Source organism: Cydia amplana, chromosome 19 (genome assembly GCF_948474715.1).
Source record: "Cydia amplana chromosome 19, ilCydAmpl1.1, whole genome shotgun sequence".
In the NCBI taxonomy this organism is placed as follows: domain Eukaryota; kingdom Metazoa; phylum Arthropoda; class Insecta; order Lepidoptera; family Tortricidae; genus Cydia; species Cydia amplana.
The window spans coordinates 2,757,777-2,779,745 of NC_086087.1; positions in this window are offsets into that span (position 1 = coordinate 2,757,777).

Here is a 21,969-nt window from a genome sequence, read left to right on the forward strand (position 1 = left end):
CATGTTGCAACAAACGCCAAATGTATATGTTTAATCATAAACTTAATGACTAAAAAACTAAATAGGTACTTCCACGTGTTATTTGCTAACATTATAAACGGCAACCAATCCAAAGCAGTCAGATCTAAATGCTAATAGCTCATTAGTCAACTTTCTTCGGCCTAGTTCCGAGTCCTTTCCAAATAAATAAATCATCGAACTTGCGGGGTCAGCTCAACAATACTAGAGATAGAGGCTTATTCTGGTAGAGATTTAGCAGAACTGTACTTCTATTGTTGTAAAAGTAAAATAAATGACAAAAAATAAACAAAAAAAATAAAAAAAATCTTGTCTGATTTTAGTAAGAGTAGGGGCATTAAATTGCTCGTTGTTTATGGAGTTAGAAAAACATATTACTGATCACGACTCAAATATCACCCTGTATATCGGAGCGGCCAAGGTGTGTGAACCTAAATGACCCTCTTCACCTTATGCCCTAAACAATCTTCCGCTGAGTTACGACATTTACTTACATACATTTTTTTTGTCTGTCCACCCTGAACAAATTTTATTTGAATCTAAACAAACAAAAAATTGAATGATTGCCACGTTTTGACATTGCAAATATCATGCAAATTTAACTTAGTCCGACTCTAGCATCAATTTCAACTTAAAATATCTGGGAGACCGAGCTTTGCTCGGAAAACATATAAAAACTCCAAAATTTGCGTTTTCCCAGAGATAAGACCTACCTCGATCGATTTATCGCCCCCGAAAACCCCCATATAGAAAATTTCATCGAATTCGTTAGAGCCGTTTCCGAGATCCTCAAAATATATATACATTTAAATAAATAAATACCTAATAAATAATACAAGAAATAAATATACAAGAATTGCTCGTTTATAGGTATAAGATAAGATAAGATAACTTACCATAAAAATATTTAAAATGTCAAATAAATGTCAGTGGCAGAATAACGGGACCCGTGAAGTTTTAATGAGGACCCATGCACTGCCGTCATTAATTAACATACAGGTCGACCTAATAAAAGCGTGTTAAAAACAAAAGTTTATCTGAGGAATACCCGTATTGTTTACTTAACCTTTGTATATCTAAACCGCATTTGTTATATACAGCTTGTTTTTGTTATATGATGACTATACTCTGAGGGTTGAATATGTTGGTCATACTGAAACTTAACTACGCTTAAAATAAAGTCGGCTTTCGCATAAAGAGTAGACAGTCCGTAAAGGTCATAGTTCAGGAAGGTCGGTTGTGTGGAAGTAATTAGGCCACAGACAAGACATCCTCTAGACTGAGCATAGTAACGCTACCCCCTCTGCCACTTATACGGTAGTTTTACTCCATCTTCGAGTCAAGCCCGTGCCGTGATTGGACCGTGTCTTTGAACGGACCAATCACGGCACGGGATTCGCTCACCTCGTCCCCCCGCACCCCCGTATTTTTGGCAGCATCGGTTTCATGAAATAATTGCTCTAAACTCCGTCTAGAGGATTCCTAGTCTATGAATTAGGCCTTACGCTGTCAGGGGCGCATTCAGATTTTCAAAATGTGATATTATTTTGATATTTTTCAGTCGTGTTTGCACGCTAAAATTATAGCGAGAGTGTCCGAAATTAATCTCTCGTATAAGAACTTGGATCCGTGCAGTAAATATTGAATTCTAATCCATTATTAATTAGAACTTAATACCTACCAACGTTCCGCGTTCCGAGATATGAAAGGTTAATTGTCAATCCATCACTAACAGTCATAGTAGCATAGTACCTATAAAACAAAGTCGCTTCCCGCTGTCTGTCTGTCCCTATGTATGCTTAGATCTTTAAAACTACGCAACGGATTTTGATGCGGTTTTTTTAATAGATAGTGATTCAAGAGGAAGGTATATGTATAATTTGTTAACCCGTGCAAAGTCGGGGCGGGTCGCTAGTACCTATAATATAATATTATTGTCCCTGTAACAATATCTACTATACCTATTAGTTATTACCTACCTCGATAATCAAAAGAAAACAGGTTCGTTTTATAAGAAAAAGTATACAAAACGAAGTCTCGAATGTCCTTAACTTTCTCTTTCCAAGCCCATTGAACTCCCGAAGGGCTAATGAATAGTGATGTACAAAAACCGGTTTAATATCGATTAAATAATCGAACGAGTTATCGACTGCATATAAAATCGGTTGCATAATAAACTAGTTATATTTAAGATCAGATCAAGGCCTTTTAATGATTGAAAATAATTATCCTGCATAATTACTTGAATAATATCATGTAAATGTAGGGTAAAGTCGGGCAATTACGTACCTACCTATGTAGGTATATGGTTACTGTTTGCTAACGATACCAATGAAAGTTTTAAAATTAATAATTGTATGTTACATCAAATAAGAAAACAAAACATACCTACAAGTAGTAATTAATTAAAATGTATACTTACTGTCTAATTAGGTCTGTTTTAGATTATTTCGAAGAAAGTTTTTAACCAGATAATTAATTGTCTGAGATAAAATTTGAAACGTTACGATGCGGTGAGCACATTAAGTACGTATCTAATGTACTGTAAAGCGTTGTATGTACGATACACGTGCGAATAGTTAATTCGCAACTCATGTCGATTTATAATTCGGTCCTTCGGTCGTGTTTATAATTTGCCACAGCACTGGTTGAGAGTTTACAATTTTTCGCACTTGTATCGTAAATAACTAGTACGCACAGCCAGTGTTACCCTATTCCAATGTTAGACAGCCTGTTTTTTCGTCTTTATAGTTAAGAATTAACATGTCAATTATGGGAGCAGTTTATAATAATACTTAAAGTAAATTCCACATGAATATACCTACCTATAAATTTTAATTGTTTATGTAATTTCATCAAAAGCATACTTACTTACTTACTTTCAATTGTCAAGATTCTTACGCAAACAATATTTTCTATATCGACTAAACTCTTAGGTAAAGAAAAAATTTTCGTGTTACTAAAATACACTTCTCCATTTAACTGTAACATTTTATTAAACTACTCCATATAAAAACTCAGAAAACTATCTCCACACAAAACATAATTGAATCTTCTCTATAAAAAGCCGGCCCAAGTTCGTTATTTCCCTGTACAGTCAGCAGCAGAAGTTGCTAAGCGGGCGAGGTGTTCAAAATTACCTTGACGCGCTCACGTAAGTAACTTACGCGATTAACTTATGGTGAATTTGCAAATGTAAACACCCTCGTAAGTCGCTTATCATAATTTATTCCTACAATAAAGTCGCGTCGTGATCATTTTGAACACCTTGCCCGCTTAGTAACTTCTGCTGCTGTCTGTACATAAGTGTAAGTGGGCTGCGCGGTCAATGGCACCGGTCAATGGGTTATCTATGTCAAATTATTAGACGAGCCATCTGACTGACCAATCAGCTTCTTTGGAAGCTATGCTTTAATTTTAATTGAAAATGAGTTACAAGCGTTAAAGTAGGTACTTTATAATATAATATAATATATAATATTTATTGCTTTCATATTGGTGTTCATACAGATGTTCTTAACTAACAATGTTTCACAATATGACACCCTGTAAGGGTATTGCAATTTTATCTAACACTAACACATAAAACAATTATAACATACAAATTACAGAATACCTACACAAACAAATAGTAGCCAAAAAAATTGTTTGTAGTATATGCTTATTTATGGTATTTATTATCATCCAAATATTCTTGTATAGAATAAAAACAATTACTTATTAAATAAGTCTTCAAGCTACCTACAAATTTATCATATTTTAATTCTTCCGCTATTTCTTTAGGAAGACTGTTAAAAATTCTTATAGATATGCTATAGGGACTTTTATTACTCATTTGTAAATTACTGGCAGGAAGGGCAATCTTATTTTGGTTTCTTAAGTTCAAGTTACTAGTATGACGGTCTTTAGTTTTCATATATAGGTCGGGATGTTTTCGTACAAATTTGCATGTTTCTAAGATGTAAAGGGATGGTAAAGTTAAAATATTTAGTTTTTTAAAGTAAGGTCTGCAACTTTCTTGATTTTTTATGTTACTTAATATTCTAATACACCTTTTTTGCAGTATGAACAAATCTACACTATTTATGCTGTTACCCCATAATACAATCCCGTATTGGAGCCATGTCTGTGTAAATGCATGATAAGCACTAAGAGCTGTTTTTAAGTCTGAAGTTTTTTTAATATTTCTGAGGGCATAAGCAAAGCATGATATTTTTAGACTAATTTTATCTATGTGTGTTTTCCAATTAATGTTTTCGTCAATATTTATACCGAGGAGATTACAGTTTTTTATAGGTAGAATTGGGTTGTTTAGGTAAGTAAAATTAACATTTAATGGACTCCGCTGATGGGGTCGGAATTGGATTAAATTTGTCTTTTTTAGATTTAGTTGTAGATTATGGTCGGTGAGCCATTGTATTATGGTATCAAGATTACTATTTAATCTATGAGTTAGATCATTGCTGTTTAAACAAGAGAATACAATAGAAATATCGTCGGCATATAGGAAACTTTTAGTATGTTCGGTGTTTATTATTTTTGCCAGATCGTTTATATAAATTAGGAAAAGAATGCAGCCTAAAACACTGCCCTGCGGAATAGAGCAAGTTATTTCTCTTTTTTGTGATAATATTTTATTAAGAGAGTTAGTTGTTTTGTTAAAATAGTCTATTTCGACATATTGTATCCTATTTGTTAAGTATGACTTGAACCAGTCATGAGCTGTTCCACGGATTCCTATTTGTACTGAATAAGCTTTTATTTCAGAAATAGACTATAAGACTACAACTGATACCTACCTATTTACGTATGTAGTAAAAATTGTCACCAAAATAACGTACTGTGTTTATTTTTTTCGATAGCTGTATCTTGTCGACCGTAACAAATAGAAAATTAAAAAATTTGCACGTTATTCCATTGTTTTTTTTTAATAAAAATCAAAGAAACGAAAAATTATAGTTTTTTACAATGAACGTGATTTTTTAGCGTCTTGAAAAACGCATTATTTTACATGGTCGTTGTCATGGCACTCACTTGGCCTGTATTTCTGAAATAAGAATTTGTCATTTATGAATGTTGATAAAATATATTAAAACGGGTCACTCACGTATTTTAATTCGAAAATTGCTCGGCATATTTCGCTCCATAAAGATGAGCATCAACGGGAGCGCTGTTCACTTAAAATACGTAGTGATCAGTTTTAATATGTGTGGCTACCGCCAGTTAGGCACTGACAAACGCCATCGAGAACGTAATTACTTTCTATGCATCTCACTCGTATTCGCAAATTAGTGCGAGCGGGATATATAGAAAGTAAATTACGTAGACTTTAGCGGTTAGCGTATATGTCAATTTTGACACTGTCAGTGACGCATTGTACGGATTAAGTATATTTAATATGTCAGTGTCTCACGGAAGTTTCCTTATTAAAGTTCACAATACGAAAATTTAGGCAAACAAAACAGTTTAAAATGATTTACAATTCAAAGTTCAAACCTCGGTCGTCCATAGAAATCAACATAGATTTCTAACCAAGGCACTAGGTCAAATACCAATACCTACGCAACTTAAGGTGACGGTAGAGGTGGGTAAATTTTCAGATTCTGTCAATTTACCCCATTTCACACACAAGCGCACTTCACGCACACTACCTCACTTTACTGGGACAGGTCACTGACCCATCAAGTTTTTTTTTAAGATAGCGTTTTGAGTTTAGTGGCCTCCTTTTAGGAAAAGCGTTCCATTGAAAGAAGAAAGAGAAACAATACATTTAATCTTGCTTTCCTTGTCTGTTCATGTCACACGTGACGTATTTAAATTCTAATAATTCATTTGGTTGTTGACAATTTTCTACATTATGGCTTTGTCGAGATACGCGTTTTCTAAAGTTAAACCGAATAAAACCAGATGTCATTAAGTCAGATGTAAAATTTTATTTACTACTCTATACGACTTTTCATAAGGCTCAAAATCAATTAAATGAGAATTTAAATAAATAAAGTTCCGGCAGGGTGCAAAATTTAATTAAGGCGGACAAAATAAAATTTGAAAATATATGGAAACAGTGTTGGCTAATGTACCCCTAATATCTTTACCGATTTACTTTTATGTGGTATATTCGCCTTTTGTTTCACTATTAAATTAATACAATTAAAATAAAAAATATTATACCGGTATTCCACCGGTATTATTTCAGTGCTGAAGCGATTATCTTCGATCGTAGCCTTTTATGCGCTCGCGTGATTGCCGATGGATTATAATTAGACAAAAGAACTTGTTTTCCACGCATCGAATGTAGATCCCTATGACACTTCCTCCAAGTCTTCTCCAATAATGTTTATACCGTATTTTAATTACCTACCTTAAATGTTACATTTCTAAATTTTTTTTTTGTGCTATACATACTTCAAAAAAATCGCTGGAGGCCTAGCGGTAAGAGCGTGCGAATTGCAATTCCGGCTCGTACCAATGAGTTTTTCGGAACTTATGTACGAAATATCATTTACAGTACATATGGGGCTACTTTTCCGCACTAGTGCGTAAAATGGCACTTTTCGTGTGTATGTCGAAACTTTAAAGTGCCATATGTACTGTAAAACGTTGTTCGATACACGTGCGAATAGGTAATTCGCAACTCGTGTCGATTTAAAACACTCCCTTCGGTCGTGTTTTAATTTATCGCCACTCGTTTCGAATTTCCTCTTTTTCGCACTTGTATCGAAAATAACTATTTGATATTTACCAGTCGCTTTTCGGTGAAGGAAAACATCGTGAGAAAACCGGACTAATCCCAATAAGAGCCTAGTTTACCCCCTATGGGTTGGAAGGTCAGATGGCAGTCGCTTTCATAAAAATTAGTGCCCACGCCAATTTATGGGATTAATTGCCAAGCGGACCCCAGGCTCCCATGAGCCGTGTCAAAATGCCGGGACAACGCGAGGAAGATGATGATGATGTGACACATACTTCCAAAAAAATCTACAAATATTTTACGTGACAACTGCTTATAAGTAAATATTATGTAGGACACTTATAAAGTATAAAGTAGAAAATATCTTATAGGTACATAATATAAAAACCGATCATGTACGAGTAGGATTCACTATGGGTTCCACAGTTACACATTTTTATTGCATATTTTTTGTTTAAGACCAACTCACCTATTATAGGACATAGGTCTTCCATTAATCTTTTGGCGTTGAACTATTTTTTGTATATGTATTTATGTAATACAAATCTGAATTAGGTTATGGTACATTTTTGCTCACCTACTTATAATTATGTATTATATCTGATATTTCACATGATACCAAAAATCGCCGCAAAGTTAAAAGTTCATTTATTTACGTTACTCATCTTCGGATCACCGACTTACTACTTCCTTACTTGACATATGTGTACTAAATTTCAATTGAACTATAGCCTGACCAGTAATATATGATAATTGTCAAGAGGGCGCTGTTATTCTCATGTATAGGGTGACAATTCAGTGTAGTATGAAAAAATTAGTTCCAGTGAAATTCCGCAACATGGCGCACCCTCAATAGATCCTGGTTCACCTATAGTCCAGTAGTTACGGTGAAAATTGGCTTTAACAAAATGGCAGACACACGAGTGATCTTATAAGGGAGATTATTTTCCTTGAGTGAATGGTATGCATTTACCCCAATGCACCTCACGTTTCACGCGGCGCGGCGTAATCTGGCCCCTATTTCACCACGGTGACAGGTACGACAAAAACATCACTGTTATTGACGCCATAGGCATCCATGGACTACAGTTACCGCTAACACTGATTTAAACTTTCACGATTTTTACACATTATTAAATTGTACAACGGAACCGCAAAACGTTCAAGCGGATAAACAAGACCAAGTGCGGGTAGTTCGAAAAACTCGCGCGGTTAGAAGATGCTGATGTCAACTTAAGCCAGTCTTCTCCGAGACCACGGGGACAACGCCGTCCTCGAAACGTCGGAGGTAAATCTTAAAACTTAGATACGCGATTAAGTCCCGTTGTACAATTTAATAATACAGTTACCGCTTACCATCGGGCCGGCCGTATTCGTGTTTGCCACCGTCATTGTACCTATTATTAAAAAAAAACTTTATTATATCGGATAAAACAGACATTTCTCTCGCAAAAAAATCTTGTGACAATTGTCACAAGATTTTTCAAAGAATTTTCGGTAAGTCTTGACAGGAAATGAGAATTGTCATTAGCTTCGCAAAATAAGAATTTTTTAGTGGCAATATAATGGAGTTTATTTATTTATTAAAATGTTGGTGGCAAACAAGCACATCGCCCGTCCGATGGTAAGCGGTTACCGTAGCCTATGGAGGCCTGTGACGTCAGCAAAAGTGATGTCGACAACTGTCGCACCTGTCACCGTGGTCGTGGTGAAATAGGGGCCAGTAAGTACCTAATAATCGCAGTGGTCTTAAGTGTCACAGACCCTACTGGCGCTTAAGTCCTTTATGACAATTTCTGCCTATTTTAAATTGTTCAAAAAAAAAAGAAACCGAATAATTATATCGGACTACCGAATTTTCACGAGAATCAGTTGAGAAATGTGATATGCAAAGGAGAAGAATTCGGACATACGAAAGCATTTTTGCCCAAGTTGAAACGGAGACCTTCGCCAACGCTCGGTCAATGATGGTTTAGGTAGAGCTAGCTGCAGAGAAAAGGTACCACCCCTGCATACAATTATCTATCTGGTCGTACCTTTTCTCTGCAGCTGACTGTACACCTATAAAAATGGTTGTCCCTGCTGTAATTTTATACCGGTACCGTACTTTGTATTTCAACCGGTATAGTTTTACCTTCAAAACGAACCGGTATTGATAAATAATAACGGTACCATACCGCTTATACCGTAAAGAAAGCATGATGCAGTCTCTGCTTTGCACAATTATTGTGTGGACAAAATTCTTATAATCACCGAAACATACATACCTACGCACATAATGTCATTGAAATAAAACATTGTTATTTTATAGTAAATTTATATAATACTCGATATATACACATAACAATAACCAGACCGCAGCGGTATTAGCCTGTAAGCTTCATCTCTTGTCTCCAAATCCGCAAAAACTAGTTAGTACTAAATGCTGGTCTTGCTGTTATTTTATTCTTGAAGATTATGGGTTGTTTCTTGATTATTGAGAACAGCACGTAATCGCACACATATAGACGGAACGAACGGCAACAAAGTAGGTGTAGACACTAAGACTTTCAGGTATTAAACGAATTACGCTTCGTATTAATAGGTAAGTAATATTTAAATGAATATATAATATTCTCTAACGTAAATACAAGATTACAATTGACATCAAATGTCATTGACGTACAGAAGTCATATACTTTTTTTTAATGACGCAAAATTGATACCAGCATAATGAAAATCAATCCCAATCAGTAAAACGAGTCTTTAAACTTTTTTCATTTTAAGCGGGTTTTGAAGGAACAAGTTACTTAAATTCAATTGTAATCGTATTGTTTTAGGATAGTTTACTGCTGTTTTCGATCGTTACGACCTGTAAATAACAACAAATCAAATTTTAAATAAATTTATTTACCCTATTTTTTGAAATACAATTTATCTACTGGTATACATTTTCGTATGCGTATATGATGAAATGTCTAAATAATGTTAAAAACGAGCTACGACGACGTACACGTCTGCTTCGATCCAAGGCCAGCGGCCATCTGACTCGAAGAAGAATTTTGAGTTATGTCGTCAATGTATGGAAATTGTACGAAAGTTTACATTTGGGATTGAATTTCTGTGTTGTATTTGTGAGTAAAAATATAAGTAGATAATAATTTGCTAGTTTAGTTATCTAGCTTTCAAAATCACACAACAACTCAATTACTGTTAAAGGCAAAACTGTAATGCGTGTTGCTCATACGGAACTCCATATTTTGATTTTTGGATACTTTTAGCGTCGATTTGTAGAGAATTACAGCAAATAAAAAATATTATGCCGTGAAGAGCCGGTACACGGCTTCTTCGTGAACAAATTTACGTATAATTTAATGCAGTTATTAAACATTTCTTGAACAAATTGATTGCACAAAGTGAGCTCTAAATCGAAAACGTCATATACCGTCCCCTTAAGACTAGCATTAAACAATGCTTTAACCTAGATGCATTCGTTTATATGTTAACTTTGCCCCAATAACTTTGTTTACAAGTTTACATACCTATTACCTATACGTACATATTCGTTTGTGTTGTATGTCTGTTTGTTTGGTGGGTCGAGATTTAGACCCACCTTGTTTTACTGAAGTATTAGGTAGAATAAGTTTCTGAAAAAAAAAATATTTTTAATACAAAAACAAATCATTTATTGTCAGAAAGTGAGTAATGGAAATGATGTTTATGTAACATAAATTGCGTCACAATAACATATGTACCTACTTATTTATTGCCGAGTATACGAAATTTTTACAAAGAATTGAACGCTTTAAAACAAATCATGAGCCCTCGAGGGATTTGGAGTAGATCCTAAATTATTGGACATATTTTTGAGTATTTAAGTTAGGTATAAGCAAAACTAGTCCAGAACTGTAAATCAAACCTAAATGCACTGGCTAACTCCAACAAAGTCATACTTAGATGGGTACCAGGGCACTCCGACATTAACGGAAACGAAGAAGCGGATGAACTTGCTAGGAAGGGCGCAGACACACCCCTGGTCGGCCCAGAACCGTTTTGTGGAATCACAGAACGGGACGCATATTCTCTGCTCAACAACATGGAAAAAGCGAGAGCAATCGATTGGTGGAAGTTCGTCAGAGGACAAGAACACTCGAAAGCTCTAATCAAAGGGTTCAACAGCAAAACTGCTAAGGAGCTTCTAGGGCTCAAAAGACACAAAACTTGCGCGGTGACTAGAATTTTGACTGGACACTGCAAGTTGAACAAACACATGTTCCGAATAGGGAAAAAACAAGATGCGACATGCAGGTTCTGTCAGGAGTCAGAGGAGACTGCTATGCACATTCTCTGTTCCTGCGGACCACTAATGTCCAAAAGAAGTACCTACCTAGGGCGACACATACTGGAACCCTATGAGATACAGAGCATTACGGCCCAAAGAATCTGGAATTTCCTGGATTCAACGGGCATTAGTAGTGAACTTTAAAGGGCTGTCACAATAGATCATAGCTTGGTCGAAGCGACACTCAAAGGCCCACAAAACCCCAATAATAATAATAAATAGGTTTAAGCACCCATATTTTTACACTTGACTGTAGGTACTTGCAAAGTTTCAATTCGTTACGGCGATTATAAATTAGAATTCGCTTAAGGCTCCGTTAACGATTTTAGAGCCAAAATGTAAAATTGATAGATTTAGTAGTTGAAATTGTACTCCTTTTGTTACGTAATATCTAAATAACAAGTATTGGTTTCTATTAACAGGTTTTCTCATCTTGCCTTTTAATAATAAGGTCCCGAGCGTGCGTCACCGGCAATATATGACGAGAAGGGGCAGTTTTTAAAAATTCATCAAAAAATTATAGTTATAAATTATAAAAAATGATGTATAATAACAGTTTCAGGAAATGTTGTAGATTGTTTAAGTATCAAAATTACGTTGAAATTAAGTCGATTTTCACGAAAAATGTTCATTTGTTTTGAAGTAATATCTGGTGAAAATTGATTTCGTCTAACTTTCATTTACTCTTGTTCAATATCATATAACAAAAATGTAGCCTATGCAAGTTGGAGTACAGGATATGTGTAATACAAAATTACCATTTTTAGCAGTCCAAACTTTACGAAATTTACAAATAAGATCGACTAAATCAGAGCTTTACGCGCGTTTACCTAAACGTCCATCAGAAAAAAAAAACATTACTAATTTAGTGAGTCAGTTTTCAAAAAAAATGATCTGTACAAATGCAAGATAAGAAGACGTGCTAATAGATACCAGTACTTGTTATTTCTATTACGTAACAAAAGGTGCACAATTTCATCGATTAAATCTATCAATTTTACATTTTTGCGACTAAAATCGATACCGGCCTCTTAAAATCGTATTGCAAGATTTTAATAGGCCTACTGTTTTTTTAATTGTAAGCTGCGAATTTAATTTGCGAACCTTATAGATGTGAACCTTACCTAAGTGTTTTAAGAATTAAAATAATTTACGTATTAATGTCTTTTGTTTTGTTTTGTGATGATTGCAGCATAGGTATGCATTTACATATCGGCGTAGCTACGTGCGTAAACGACAAAATTAAAGGATTTTGTGAAGAAAACAATCACAAACTAACGACGAACTGTAGCTACGTGAGATATCACTTTAAGACACATATTTATCTAGTATTCATTATTTAAGTTACGATAAACACGGTGTCTATTGGTTGGTTGGTTATTAGGGTTCCGTAGCCAAATGGCAAAAAACGGAACCCTTATAGATTCGTCATGTCTGTCTGTCTGTCCGTCTGTCCGTCTGTCCGTCCGTATGTCACAGCCACTTTTCTCCGAAACTATAAGAACTATACTGTTGAAACTTGGTGAGTAGATGTATTCTGTGAACCGCATTAAGATTTTCACACAAAAATAGAAAAAAAACAATACATTTTTGGGGTTCCCCATACTTCGAACTGAAACTCAAAAATTTTTTTTTCATCAAACCCATACGTGTGGGGTATCTATGGATAGGTCTTCAAAAATGATATTGAGGTTTCTAATATCATTTTTTTCTAAACTGAATAGTTTGCGCGAGAGACACTTCCAAAGTGGTAAAATGTGTGTCCCCCCCCCTGTAACTTCTAAAATAAGAGAATGATAAAACTAAAAAAAATATATGATGTACATTACCATGTAAACTTCCACCGAAAATTGGTTTGAACGAGATCTAGTAAGTAGTTTTTTTTTATACGTCATAAATCGCCTAAATACGGAACCCTTCATGGGCGAGTCCGACTCGCACTTGGCCGCTTTTATTTTTATACGTCAAACGTCAACAATAATGCATGTTTCATGTTCATTACACACAATATGTACTAAGTTAAAATACATAAAAAAAGCGGCCAAGTGCGAGTCGGACTCGCCCATGAAGGGTTCCGTATTCAGGGGATTTATGACGTATTAAAAAAAGCGGCCAAGTGCGAGTCGGACTTGCCCATGAAGGGTTCCGTATTTAGGCGATTTATGACGTATTAAAAAAAAACTACTTACTAGATCTCGTTCAAACCAATTTTCGGTGGAAGTTTACATGGTAATGTACATCGTATATTTTTTTTAGTTTTATCATTCTCTTATTTTAGAAGTTACAGGGGGGGGACACACATTTTACCACTTTGGAAGTGTCTCTCGCGCAAACTATTCAGTTTAGAAAAAAATGATATTAGAAACCTCAATATCATTTTTGAAGACCTATCCATAGATACCCCACACGTATGGGTTTGATGAAAAAAAAAATTTTGAGTTTCAGTTCGAAGTATGGGGAACCCCAAAAAATTATTGTTTTTTTTTTTTCTATTTTTGTGTGAAAATCTTAATGCGGTTCACAGAATACATCTACTTACCAAGTTTCAACAGTATAGTTCTTATAGTTTCGGAGAAAATTGGCTGCGACATACGGACGGACGGACAGACGGACAGACGGACCGACAGACAGACAGACAGACAGACATGACGAATCTATAAGGGTTCCGTTTTTTGCCATTTGGCTACGGAACCCTAAAAAGACTACCTAATCCAACTTAACCATATTTATTTTACTAAAAAATATTCTCCTACCTAAATTATCTTTTCTCGACAGATAAAAAAAGTCTATTTACAAATCTTTGCTTATATCTCGTCAAGATATCCAACACCAGACCACTAAACTAAAACAAATTAAGTATTCCTAACGACATAAACCAATTTAAATTTGACCCCATAGCTATAAGAAATATACGTAATCTAAGAGCTCTTTTATACTGGTCGTCAAAAATAACCCCGGATCCCTTACTCGTAAAACAACCTAAGGGACGGAATGACTGAAAGTTTCCCACGATGCTAGAAATACGAAACCGAGCTAAGGGCGGATGCTACTATCTATTTATAGGTAATCAGTATTATCGTCACTGTTGACTAATCCTACACCTTATTGTAACGGTATAAGGTCCACCTATGGTGAGATAAATGTGGTTGGTGCACCGGTTGTGTGACTTGTGTGAGATAGAACTAGTTGCTTGAATGGCACCCTCAAGATGAATGTAGTATATGTAACCGTAAAAAGGTAAGGTTTTTATTTATTGGTGGGAGTACTGGTTTGGTGGGATATAAGTGGCATTTTATAATTGTAAATAGGTAAGCCAAGTTTTTTAATAACTGTTAAAGTACCTGTAGCATAGACAATCATTCGGTAGATCTACCGGTCTAGTGTTCCTGAATTAAATAGGTAATTAGAAGCTAAATATTTATTTTAGAACATAAAATCAAAATACAAGCGCAGAAAAACAAAAAGTGTCTCTTCTGCTTCCGAAGGTGATAATGCAACCAATTTTTGATTGGGTTATAGGTATATTACGAGGTAGTTTTGAGATGTACAAAAATTGTGATCAAAGTAGAAAGTGGTATTGCCTTTAATCCATAAAACTATAGTATCATGCGTGACAGTTGAGTAGCAAATTTGGATTGGCACTAATCGTTGTTTATATAATATATTCAATTCAAATATAATTATAATTTTATACAACATTGTTTCGATTGCTACCAGAAAGGAAAGGCACCAGTACTGCGTTCAGTTCAATGTCATTACCTTTATAATATTCATAGCTATAGCAGAAACAGGTAGTAATGAATACTTTTATTACAATTCGCTAGGTGCACGACTGGTGCTGCCCTCATTTTGGCAGACTTTCTACGTTAAATCTTATGGAGTAAAATTAGTTCAAGCGGCTGCCGTTAGTACTAATGGCGGACATTCCATAAGATTACCTGTGTTTGTGACGATCAGCGCCACTTCCCCCTCCACCGACTTCGCACCTGGCGAATAGGGATGTTGACACATGTTGAATTTTATAACAAAATCTAGTAAAATAGATAGCAAACGAGCAATTTATCACAATAATGTGGATATTAAAATAAAATATTGAAAATTTACAAAAATACAGGACCTGAAAGTTTCAAAATTTAAGTTTTTTTAACTTCCAAAAACGATAAAAGTAAGGGTACCATTCGATTTCTTACATTTTACCAAAAAAAAAATTGTATAGCAACTATATACATAAACGCAATATTTCACCGACAAAAACGCAATTTTCTTGTTTTGTCCATACTACAACGTGGGCGATGACGTCACGGCCTCTGGCCGTTTTGTATAGGGCGTTTCGCGAGTGAAGTGCGACTGTCGGACTTTGACTACAATTTCTGACTTTTGTGTTACTTTAATGCAATGGGTCCCATATAGACATTTGATCCTAAAAACAAACCCGATCGATTGATACCATAAAAAAAAAATTGTCATGTAGCCTATTGATTCTATATCTTTAATACATTCCGCCACGTAATTATACCGTTCTTTCTGTGAACAGCTGGATAATTAGGAAAACATTTACGTTCAATTGACATTGTTTTAAATGCCTTTTAGGAGTGGTCATTTATCCATACAAACGTACTCGACTGTTTCCTCCGTGGGTTTTGAAGCTAGAGCAATGATTTTTTCAACACAGATTATATTGTCAATATCTGTGTCGGACCGTTTTGCTTTTTTTGATATTTTTGTTTTTTTAAGGCGCTAGAGCCCTTCAAAAATGGCCAAAATGGCCTAATTTACTATGCCGCAATGAGAGGCGTGGTATTCAAAACTGATATCAATTACAATTAGCCAAAAAAGCAAAACGGTCCGACACAGATAATTTCATAATCATTTAGATTTCCTAATTTGGTTACGATTGGTTAAGTTTTGGAGGAGGAAACAGTCGAGTACGAAACCTCGATTTATGAGATTTTTACGCAGGATTTTTCGCCTTGTCCTTATCGCACTAGTTTTATGAGCCGCTTCCGTTAGCGAGACGGGTATATTTACCTAAAATATTTAAATCTCAGCTCCTGTTTCGTCTTAAAGGTGCTTGTTTATATAAGTACTTCTCATTTTTTCTCGCACAATATAATTAAGTAGGTACCTCGTACCTAAGGGCCTCAGTACGAAATTATCTTATTTTTAATTTGAACCTCGTTGTATAGTAAAATGAACTTAATTCAGCTTGTTTGAGAAAGCCATTAAACAAAAGAAATGCTTCTTTAATTGGTTTATCAAAGGTTTCAATTAGATTGGCACGGAGTGTACATTATAATGCACGTTTGGCCTTACGAGGTTACTTCATGTAGGTATTGTAAATAACTAATCAATATTGCTTCTGCAAATCGAGAATTTAAAATTTAAAATATTTTAATAACAAAACTTCCGTGAGACACAGACATCATCATCACTACATAGTATAAAACAAAGTCGCTTCCCGCTGTCTGTCTGTCTGTATGCTTAGATCTTTAAAACTACGCAACGGATTTTGATGCGGTTTTTTTTAATAGATAGAGTGATTCAAGAGGAAGGTTTACATATGTATAATTTGTTAACCCGTGCGAAGCTGGGGCGGGTCGCTAGTATTAAATATATTAAAAACGGATCACTCACGTATTTTATACTCGGTATATACGTATTTTATACTATATATACCCGGTACGGAGTAAAACATGTCGAGCGTTTTCGACTTAAAATACGTGAGTGACCCGTTTTTAATATATTTAAAATATTTTCATTTTGAATAACATAAAACAGTTGTAAAAGCTGACGAAATAAATAATACGGTATCTCGTTAGAGTTTCTAATAAAAGACAATAGAATACAATGCAAAATGTGCGCTACCCGAATAAATTTAACAATAGGATACGAGAAAGCGTCAAAAGTATTTCTCAATAGTAACAATGGTGGAGTAAACAAATAGATAAGGAAGCTATTTAAATGTTGAAATTGTTAATGTAATAGCGCCATATTTCAAGGACTTGGCCCTTGTTACACTCCAATGATATTAACACCTTTTGAAAGAGAAAGTAAACTTAATACACTGTAAGTCGTAAAATCACAGCCAGGCAGAATGGAATAGAATAAGAAATATGCCCTCTAGCCGCCAAGAGGGTTATAATTTTTTTATTTTAACAAAATTATTAATACACAGTTACAATGATATAATATGGTTTCACCAAACTGCGTTTGGCTTGATAGTTTGTTGGCGAAAGGTGTTATAAAAAGGTGTCCGAAAACATATTCCATTAGAACTTAGAACATCATTCAAAGAATAATAACTTCACCTAAAAGAAGATATTCGAGTTAATTTTGCATCTTGTTTTACAGTTGGGTGATTTTACGGTAGTCTGTTCGGAAAGAGAAGAGTCGTGGAATATATTGGGCCCCATACATTTGATACATTCCACGGCTTTTCTCTTTCCATAGAGACTCTACCCGATAATACGGATATAATCACTACATAGTATAAAAGAAAACAAAGTCGCTTCCGGCTGTCTGTCTGTCTGTCTATATGTATGCTTAGATCTTTAAAACGCAACGGATTTTGATGCGTTTTTTTGAAATAGATAGAGTGATTCAAGAGGAACGTTTATGTATAATTTGTTAACCCGTGCGAAGCCGGAGCGGGTCGCTAGTAATTTATAATAGAAACCAGTGTTATTGCTATGATATCCTGCCCTTTTGATTAGATATTAGTACAGAGTGTGGTGTAATCACTCTGTACTAATATCACACAAGCGGTGGCCTCGGCGCGCGCGCGTGAAGAAAGGCATTGTTCAGGATCTCATGTTCTACGTCTAGCCATACGAGTATAAGATTCATGTTCAGAGGTAGTTGTTCAAGATTACGGCACAGAAATGTGATTTCTGTGAAACTTCTGCCCAGAATGTACAATTTGTACAAGATTGCCTGTCGACGATCAAAAACGCAAACAAAATCGGAATGAAGTCATATTTTTAGGGTTCCGTAGCCAAATGGCAAAAAACGGAACCCTTATAGATTCGTCATGTCTGTCTGTCTGTCCGTCTGTCCGTCTGTCCGTCTGTCCGTCCGTATGTCACAGCCACTTTTCTCCGAAACTATAAGAACTATACTGTTGAAACTTGGTAAGTAGATGTATTCTGTGAACCGCATTAAGATTTTCACACAAAAATAGAAAAAAAAACAATAAATTTTTGGGGTTCCCCATACTTCGAACTGAAACTCAAAATTTTTTTTTTCATCAAACCCATACGTGTGGGGTATCTATGGATAGGTCTTCAAAAATGATATTGAGGTTTCTAATATCATTTTTTTCTAAACTGAATAGTTTGCGCGAGAGACACTTCCAAAGTGGTAAAATGTGTGTCCCCCCCCCTGTAACTTCTAAAATAAGAGAATGATAAAACTAAAAAAAATATATGATGTACATTACCATGTAAACTTCCACCGAAAATTGGTTTGAACGAGATCTAGTAAGTAGTTTTTTTTTTATACGTCATAAATCGCCTAAATACGGAACCCTTCATGGGCGAGTCCGACTCGCACTTGGCCGCTTTTTTTAATGTCGTTTGATTTGTTGATGAAAATCAAAAAATACGTATATGTTCAAACAAAAAATAATCTAATCGGTTGAGAAATTACAGATTTCGGAGATTCATAAAAAAACGAAAAAAAAAAAATTGATAAAAAAACGAAATGAAAACCTCCTTCTTATGGATTTCAGAAGTCGGTTAAAAATAAAATGGATTATTGGGTACCATCTGTTTGTCAAAAGTAGGTAAGTACCTAACTTTTCGTATGTTTGATACCTAGTCTGAGAATAATTTATCTACTAAAATACACTCAACTCATCTACAAATACTCCAAATTTCACTTATCTTATAATCTATTCTGTGTGCTTTTCTCTCATTACGAATAAGAAAGAGACAGGATATGCCCCAGAGCGGCTGTTCAAATAAACATTAAGGTAATAAAACTGTGAAAGTAAACAATAATCTTACAATTATATGCGGTTTGTGACGTCACGACTAAATAACAAACGTAATTACTTTATAATTTACTAGCGACCCGCCCCGGCTTCGCACGGGTTAACAAATTATACATAAACCTTCCTCTTGAATCACTCTATCTATCAAAAAAACCGCATTAAAATCCGTTGCGTAGTTTTAAAGATCTAAGCATACAGACAGACAGACAGACAGCGGGAAGCGACTTTGTTTTATACTATGTAGTGATAGTGATGCCGTGACGTACTTGGCTATAGGACCTTGTCATTTTAAGAGCAAATGAGACAGCTGCTTCTTCATACAAATGTAGTCCCTATTTTCCCCCCTGGATCAAAAGTAAAAACCGGCCAAGTGCGAGTCGGACTCGCGCACGGAGGGTTCCGCACCATCAACAAAAAATAAAGCAAAACAAGCAAAAAAACGGTCACCCGTCCAAGTACTGACCCCGCCCGACGTTGCTTAACTTCGGTCAAAAATCACGTTTGTTGTATGGGAGCCCCACTTAAATCTTTATTTTATTCTGTTTTTAGTATTTGTTGTTATAGCGGCAACAGAAATACATCATCTGTGAAAATTTCAACTGTCTAGCTATCACGGTTCGTGAGATACAGCCTGGTGACAGACGGACGGACGGACGGACAGCGGAGTCTTAGTAATAGGGTCCCGTTTTTACCCTTTGGGTACGGAACCCTAAAAATGGGAGGTTTCGGGGCAGTCGTCCAATTTCGTCTTAAAAATGTCGTCACGAAATGTAATGATGTGTGTGGTAGGGAATGTAAACCGGGTTTTAATTGTATGAAAACCGAAATGACCGTTACTAACCGAAATTTTGTACAAAAAAACTTTAGGTAGGTTAGGTAGGTGTAAGTAGTTCGGATAGGGTTCCCATACGGCAGGACTTCCAACATGTCAGGATTTTGGTTCCTTTATCAGGGTTACGGGGGGACTTGAGAAGTGTCAGGGTATTTTATTTAAAAACCACTGTAACTTTACAAACATCATTTACAGCATAGGTAGCATAGGATCCACAGCGCAGGCTTCGTCATCATACAGAAAGCTCATCCACCTCAGGCTTCGTCAAATTAAAATGCATTTTGTCACATGTGTCATCCGCACAAACCGCAATCCGCAAACATCATTGTGACAACTAGACTTATACCGACCGAGATATGAACCGTGATTACCTTTTGTATTGTTTTCGAGCTCCCGATATTTACCCGTGAACAAGATGCATGTAACTGCGTCGAAAATTGTGAACACCTGACTGAATCAAGCCTCTATCATGATCATGGTGTTAAAAGTGCTTGTTCAGATATTTTTGATTAGGCACCCTACCGCTCCGTTTGGGACAAAATTATTTTCGTTGTTTTGCTGTTTCTCCCGAAATGACTGAGCTTTAATTTTGTCATCATCATCATTATTTAAGAGCAGCTCTTGTCGGTGGAGTATGCGCCAGTTTTCGCGGTCCTCAGCCAGGTTCTTTAGGTCCCTGTTGCTGTGTAGACCCCGTGAACACCGAAAAAAATTCCAAAAATTTAATTAACAAATAAAAAATATCTAATCAGGCCGCGTAGCCAACAAACGTGCCAATAAACGCAACTGTCACTGTCGTACTAATATGGAAGAGTGACAGAGAGACACAAAGCGATTCGATGGCGAAGCGCAAGCGATCGTCACCTTGGCTAGGCCGCCTGCTCACCAAGTTTTGCGAGAATCGGTTGAGACACCCGGTTGGTACAGACATTCTAGAACATCGCTCTCGCTTAGTCAATTACTCAGTAACTCTGTAACCAATTCATCAAACAATTTAAATCACAATACGATTCATAATTTGCGAATACCCAAACAAGTCAGTCTAACGGTCTGATTGAGCTTTCTGCATAACGGAACTGCGCGTGAGTCGAAACGACAAGGTCGTAACTACGCATGCGCCGCTTGAGGCGTTACGACATTTTGGTTTTAAGTTGGTATAGTGGTTGGATGAATACAGGTAGGTACCTACCTATATTTTATTCGTTTATTTATAAATCTGTAGGTTTTTGATGGAGATGTCCATTTCGAACGTCCATTTGGTCGAATTAGACTAACAAACAGGTCTATAAGTAATTCTATTGGTGTAAATGGTGTGTAATACTCGAATGTACACCAATGTGCAAGCAAAATGCAACGACAGCAGTACCTATTGAATAACCATGATGATTGGTTAAACTAGCGACCCGCCTCGGCTTCGCACGGGTTTCACAAAACCTTAACAATATTATACACCTAAACCTTCCTCAAGAATCACGTCCTGGTAATTCCCTGTTCTCGCCATACAAACTCAGTACCGGGAGCAATCCCTAAACACGTCGAACGTGGTTCGCGGTAGGCCCTCAGTTCAGCTTACACCATAAACAATGGCTGAAATAGACGACGCTAAAACCGTCACTTCCGTCCGGTCCGCCGGGCTGAGCATAGAGTTGGTAATAAGTAATACTTAAGGTGACGGTAGAGGTGGGTAAATTTTCAGATTCTGTCAATTTACCCCATTTCACACACAAGCGCACTTCACGCACACTACCTCACTTTACTGGGACAGGTCACTGACCCATCAAGTTTTTTTTAAGATAGCGTTTTGAGTTTAGTGGCCTCCTTTTAGGAAAAGCGTTCCATTGAAAGAAGAAAAAGAAACAATACATTTAATCTTGCTTTCCTTGTCTGTTCATGTCACACGTGACGTATTTAAATTCTAATAATTCATTTGGTTGTTGACAATTTTCTACATTATGGCTTTGTCGAGATACGCGTTTTCTAAAGTTAAACCGAATAAAACCAGATGTCATTAAGTCAGATGTAAAATTTTATTTACTACTCTATACGACTTTTCATAAGGCTCAAAATCAATTAAATGAGAATTTAAATAAATAAAGTTCCGGCAGGGTGCAAAA